Below are 6841 nucleotides of genomic sequence, written 5' to 3'. Positions count from 1 at the left end.
GCTTGACTATAAGCTGTGGTTATATAACTTCAGAAGGGAGTATCGGGAGGAGGATTAAGCTAAGTAAAGATCAAAAAACCTGACCCTTATGATAGAACGAAAGGAATACTTTAGAGATTCTTAACCTAACTTAGAGTATATATACGGCACTATAAAGGAGAACTAACCTATAAGCATGATAAAGTACTATTTGCTGCTAATTTGCTTATAGGAGATACTCTCAACTGGTTTAAGCCAACACTTTAGGACTATCTCGAAAATGACGAATCAGAGGATAGAGAAAAGGAAACTAAGAAAATCTTCAAAAACTATGATAAGTTTGAAGAAGCTATTAAAGCAGCCTTTGGAGATCTAGATAAAGAACGAATAGTCGAGCGGAAACTTATGACCCTTAGATAGAAAGGATTAGCATCGGAATATATGTCAAAATTCCGACAGATCTTATCAAAACTAGACTGGCCAGACGACCCCCTTATGATAGCCTTCTATTTAGGGCTGAAAGATGACGTTAAAGATGAGTTAGCTAAGTAAGATCGACTAGATGAATTCTTTGATTATATGAAAATGGCTATATAGATTGACAATCGACTGTTTGAGAGATATCTTAAGAAGAAATCTTATGGAAGCTGGATAATTAAGCTAGTATATTAAGCCAACAGTAAGAAACGAGTATAATATAATAATAAGTTATGAAGCATGGCTTATAGACATTACTTAGAACCTATAGAAATCGATATATTTTAGAAAGGATAATAAAAGAGGATCTAAGATAAGAAAGATATATAATGCTATAACTATAACAAGAAAGGATACTATACTTGAGAATGTAAAGAACCTAAACAACTTATAGAATCTAAATGACAAATAAACGTAATATTATATAGTATCCTTAGCTGGGTATACTGTTATGACGATAAATATAAAGAATATAAATCGGATAAAGAAAACATTAGATAGTATCTTAAACCCTTAAGACAATAGAAAACCATCGTTATACTATCTCGATATAATCGTAAGAAGGTACGACAAATCTATGGTATAAATGTAACTAAAGATAGCGAACTAGAAGCCTAATTATGAGACGAAACCCTCAGTATAGGAAGCAGTATATCGACACTTACGAGAGAAGTATCATTTAGGGAAATTATACCTTCACTAGAACCTATAAGCGAAGAAATACCACCACCAGCCTATAAGTTAGAAACTAATGGTAGACGTATACTATACCTAGTATCCTATAGACTAGACAATCAGGTTATACTAACAGGAGTTACGATACGTTAGATATACTAAGAATAGGCTAACCAACCAAGGACTTTCGTATTGTTTGGAGAAGACCCTTTGTTAGACTATCAGAATCTAGATTACTATATTCTATCATAGACAATATATATCTACGATCAATATATACTATATATAGTAAAAAAGATAAAAAATAACTTCTTTTCGAGAAGATATGCCAACGAACCAATTATACGAACATTGAGAAAAGTAGAGATAGAGTATTAGTATATCTTAGAATGAACCATCGAAGCTAGGTTAGCTACCTTCGAACCTAGCGAAGGCTACCTAACGAAGTGTAAAACAGAATATTAGAGGAACTGCCAAAAACCTAAATGCAAATGACATATAGTCCTCAAAGCCAAAGAATGGTATAATCAATGGTACCTATAACCAACGCAAACTAGGGATATTATATCATACCTATACATAGGAAGCCGACAGAACTTGTCATAACTTGCCGTACGACGATCGGACAATTTCGACTTAGAAGAAGAAGAACCGTCATATATTAGACAAATAGGAGACTAAGCATTATATAGCATGATTAAAGAATAAATCTACCGACATATGGGAATAATAAGACTTAAAGAAATCAATCAAGAATTAGGAAGTTTATAATAAATTATGTCTGAATAGTATATTTGGAGAACTAGCTAGAAAGTAGCCAATAGAATACCTAAAGAATTATAAGAATTTGTAAGCTATATTAAAATCTGCTGTCATATTAGACGAGAAATTTAGAAAGACTTTAGTTTGATTTGAAATTAGAAACGAAGTCAAAAGAAGTAGGATAAATACCTAGATAAATAAATCATCGACATTATAAGGATGATATAAGATGGGAGTAATAAAGAGAAATTACCTTTACTATCAATATAAGCATTCGAATAATTAAAGAATCGAATCTTAGATATAACTAGCGAAGAAATTAGAATAATGAACATCTTCGAAACCTACGAACGCTATCGAGATCAGTGGCAAAGGAGTTTACCAATCCTTTAGATCACTAGGAAGCATAGAAAAAATTTGGGAAAAGAATCGTCTCGATCGTAAAGGAACTACGAAAGGGAAATAGCAAAATCAGGTTCTTATAAAGCCTAGAAGTATAAGGAGACTATCTATATGTTAGGATAAATTTCGAAGGATATGATACCATTATAATCATAGATTATAGAGTATAAGGAAATTATATATTACCAACACTCATTAACAAACACTATCTAGGATGGAGATATAAGGAAGATTCTTACGATCTTATAGTAGCTGACGGAGAAAAAGTTACCTATAATGGAGGAATAGTCAATAAAGAAATAGACAAACTATAAATGGAAATATAAGGGAAACGGGAAAGAATCCGGTTTGATATAATGGATCCCACTGGATACCTAGTATTATTAGGATTATCATGGCTTAGGAAAAGTAACCCTCGGATCGATTGGATCAATGGCCATCTATATTGGGAGAGTGACGTATCCTTATAAGATTTATCGACACCTAAGGAAGAACGATAACTATGAGTCGTTAGGTAGGAATTTCGATAGGACTTAGCTAATGAGAAGGATACTATGACTTTAGTACCCTCAAGCAAGCCTAAAGAAGCTATCAATATATCGAACACCGATATTAAATTATAAAAGTAAGTGATGATGCTTATAACTAACAAAGAGAAAAGACGATTATAAAATATTCTATAAGAATATCAAGTATATACTAAGTTATTTATAGAAGAATTGGAGATAGGTCTACTATAATATAGCAAATAGGACTATAAAATACCCCTTAAAGAAGGAATATAATCGAAGTTCTATAAAATATATAGACTCGACGAAGTCAAGCTAAAAGTACTCTAAGAATACTTAGACGAAAACCTTAGGAAAGATTATATTAGACTATCTATGTCGCCGGCTGGATACCCGATCCTATTTATATCAAAAAAAGGAGGTAAGCTATGCTTATATATAGACTATAGATAACTTAACGATATTATAATAAAGAACCACTATCTACTACCCTTAATATCAGAACTATAGGATAGACTATACGATGCTACCATATTCATAGCATTAGACTTTCTAGGAGTGTATAATCTGATTAGAGTTAAGGAAGGAGATAAATAGAAAACGGCGTTTTATATATGATATAGACATTATAAATACTTAGTCATACCTTTTAGATTGACTAATATATCAGCCAGTTTCTAAGCTATGATAAATCACGTCTTATGAGAATTTTTGGATATCTTTGTTATTGTCTACTTAGACGATATCTTAATATACTTAAGGACGCTTAAGCAGTATTAAATATATATATACTAGATACTGTTGAAGCTATAAGAGGCTAACCTATTGGTAAACCCTGAAAAAAGCATGTTTTATATCATAAAGGTCGATTTCCTCGGTTATATGATAGAACTAGGACGAATCAGCATATAAGAAAGCAAAATCTAAGCTATCTAGGAATGGCTTAAACTAACTATAGTCAAGGAAGTTAAAGGATTTCTAGGATTCCTTAACTTTTATCGAAAGTTTATCAAAGACTATGGCAAAATCGCTATATCACTCATAGACCTTACTAAGAAGGATAAAGCCTTTATATAAGACGATAGGGTACAAATCGTATTTAATACTTTGAAACGATAAGTATTATCTGAATCAATCCTATAGAACCTTGACCTTATAAGATAATATGAAGTAGAGACAGACGTCTCGGACTTTATACTTGGAGGATAGTTAGGATAAAGAGATGATGAATATCGACTATATCCTATAGCATTCTTTTCGAAAAAACTATATGGCCTAGAGCTGAATTACCAGATTTATGACAAAGAGTTGATGGCTATAGTTAAAGCATTCAGAGAATGGAGACAGTATCTATCCGGAACTTCTTATAAAGTATTTGTCTATACTGACTATAAGAATCTTACCTACTTTATAATCACGAAAGAACTTAATAAGAGATAAACAAGATAGGTAGAAGAACTATCAGAATTCAACTTTTGGATCATCTACCGAAAAGGATTAGAAAACGGTAGAGTAGACACTCTAAGCCGACGAATAGACTATTATTAGAAGATATTAAAAGAGATATAAGCTATCTTAATGATAAATCTAGATAGAATCTTAACATAGGCAGAAAGACAAATCAACATACTCTTAAAGATAGAATCAGACGATATTTAGAGAAAGAAACTCAAAGAAGTATATAGGTTGCTAAAATATAAGTATAACGTATAAGTTCTCTTAAGACTAGTATAAACTAGCAAAACAGAACAAAAACAATATAAGTATGAAGGAAAAACATATATACTATCAGAACTATAGGAAGAACTTATCAAAGCATATTATAAACCAATAGAATTTAGACATATAGAAGTGACGAAAACTCTTAAACGAATATAGAGAAAATACAACTTCCCTTATATAAAAAACAAAGTCAAAAAAGTATTAGATAAGTATAGTATCTACAAACAAAACAAGAATAGTAGGCACAAACCATATAGAGAATTATAACCTCTACTAGTCATACAACGACTATGGGAATCAATCTTATAGGACTTTATAGTGAAGCTTCCACTATCAGAAGAACCATTAACAAAAGTCAAATACGATAGTATCTTTATAATTGTCGACAAACTTATAAAATATACATACTTTATTCTATATAAAGAAGGAAGCAATATTGAAGAACTAGTATATACATTCTTATGGATAGTTGTAGCCAATCATAGACTACTAAAAGAAATAATTTTGGATTAAGATAAGCTATTTATATCGAAATTCTGACAATCACTTATGATATAATTGGGAATCAACCATAAGCTATCTATAGCTTGGCACCTTAGGATGGATAGACAAACGGAAAGACTAAATCAAATCGTCGAATAGTATCTTTGATACTATGTCAATTATGAGTAGAATAATTGGATTATGTTACTATCAGTAGCTTAATTCAGTTATAATATATCGATTAGCGAATCAATAAGAATGTCACCATTCTATATAAACTATAGATTCAACCTAGAACTTAGCTACTTAATCAAGATAAGACTAGAGTCAGAAAAAGCAACACTTATAGTAGAATAACTTCAATAGCTCCACCAAGAAATAAGGAACCAACTAGCATTTATTAGAGAACGAATGTCGAAGTACTATAACCTTTAAAGGATGAAGGGACCATCCTTTAAGGAGGGAGATAAAGTCTATCTTATACGATGAAACATAAAAACAAAACGATCAAACGATAAATTAGATTATAAAAAACTTAGACCATTCAAAATCAAACGGAAAATATCGGAATCTAACTATGAACTCTCATTATCTAAAACTATAAGGATATACTCTGTTTTTCATATTTTACTTTTAGAACCAGCATATATATCTATGAAACTTTAAATAGACGTTGAAGTGGAACCAGACTAGGAGTATAAAGTAGAAAGAATATTAGACTTACGAAAGAAAAGACGACAAACATAATACTTAGTCAAATGGTAAGGCTATAACGATTCGGAAAATATATAGGAACCTCTTAAGTACCTATAGAATTGCTTCGATTTGGTTGCTTAGTTCTACCAGAATCTTCCACCAATAAACCTATAGAAGCGAACTTACTACCTAAGCCTAAAGAAGACCAGTCTATATCGTTTGAGACACTCAGTAAACGAAGGTTGTCCACCATAAACTGCTCTTAAGTAAAGATAGGAGAAGTTACTCTATCCTCTTCGTCCAACTCCTACATCCCCCTTCGGAAAGCCTTAGAATGCTTCTTAAATACTACCTTCTTCATACAATGTAGGTAGGCTAGACGGCTGACAGCTATAGACAACTATGTTTGAAGAATAAAGAGTGCCTTTTCGGCGTCTACTTCCTTTTGTTTAATTTTCTTTTGTTAAGAGGCCAATCATATAAGGGTAGAAGCCATGAAGGTGCTATCATAAGAGCGACCTAAATGGATATACTCGGAATAATAAGAGGAGTTGCTTACTATACGGTAAGCAAGGTTTTGTTTAAAACAATGAGTATAGGGCATTTCGGTTAGATCCCTAGAAAGTTCGACGTTGGTAGTAAGGGCAAGCTAGACTAAAGATTTCTTTGATTTTGGTTTTGATTTCTCTATACGACCCAACATAATGTCAGTATCCTAGGAGAAGTAAGGAATATGGTTTTAAGGCCTATCGGGTGGGCGGCGTCTAGGTATTTAACTAGGTCTCTAGGACATCGACCTTAAAGGAGGGACATTATGTTATAGCCAGAAAGTAGGCTGCCGCCAGGAACCCTACGGCAGGTATAAGGGACAGAAAAGACATTATGTGAAGATAAGATAAAGGCCATCCGTAAGTCAGAGGTTATAGATTATGGTGAGCCACGGTGAGCCACCATCTATAGATCATGAAGGACTTTAGTGATCTAGCAAAGCACAATTCTATATAAGACCATGCTTATAACCATGAGCCTAGAGATGAAGAGACTAGCTCTTCAGCTTTCAATGTTATAGTTTGATTCTACAATCAACAGGACCTAACAAGTCACGATCACCTACCTTTGTGAATATTGCTTAAGTA

Source organism: Phaeoacremonium minimum (assembly GCF_000392275.1).
Source record: "Phaeoacremonium minimum UCRPA7 unplaced genomic scaffold PA7_03_scaffold_554, whole genome shotgun sequence".
Lineage (NCBI taxonomy): Eukaryota > Fungi > Ascomycota > Sordariomycetes > Togniniales > Togniniaceae > Phaeoacremonium > Phaeoacremonium minimum.
The sequence above is the reverse complement of the archived record's forward strand: the minus strand, read 5'-3'. Positions refer to the sequence as shown.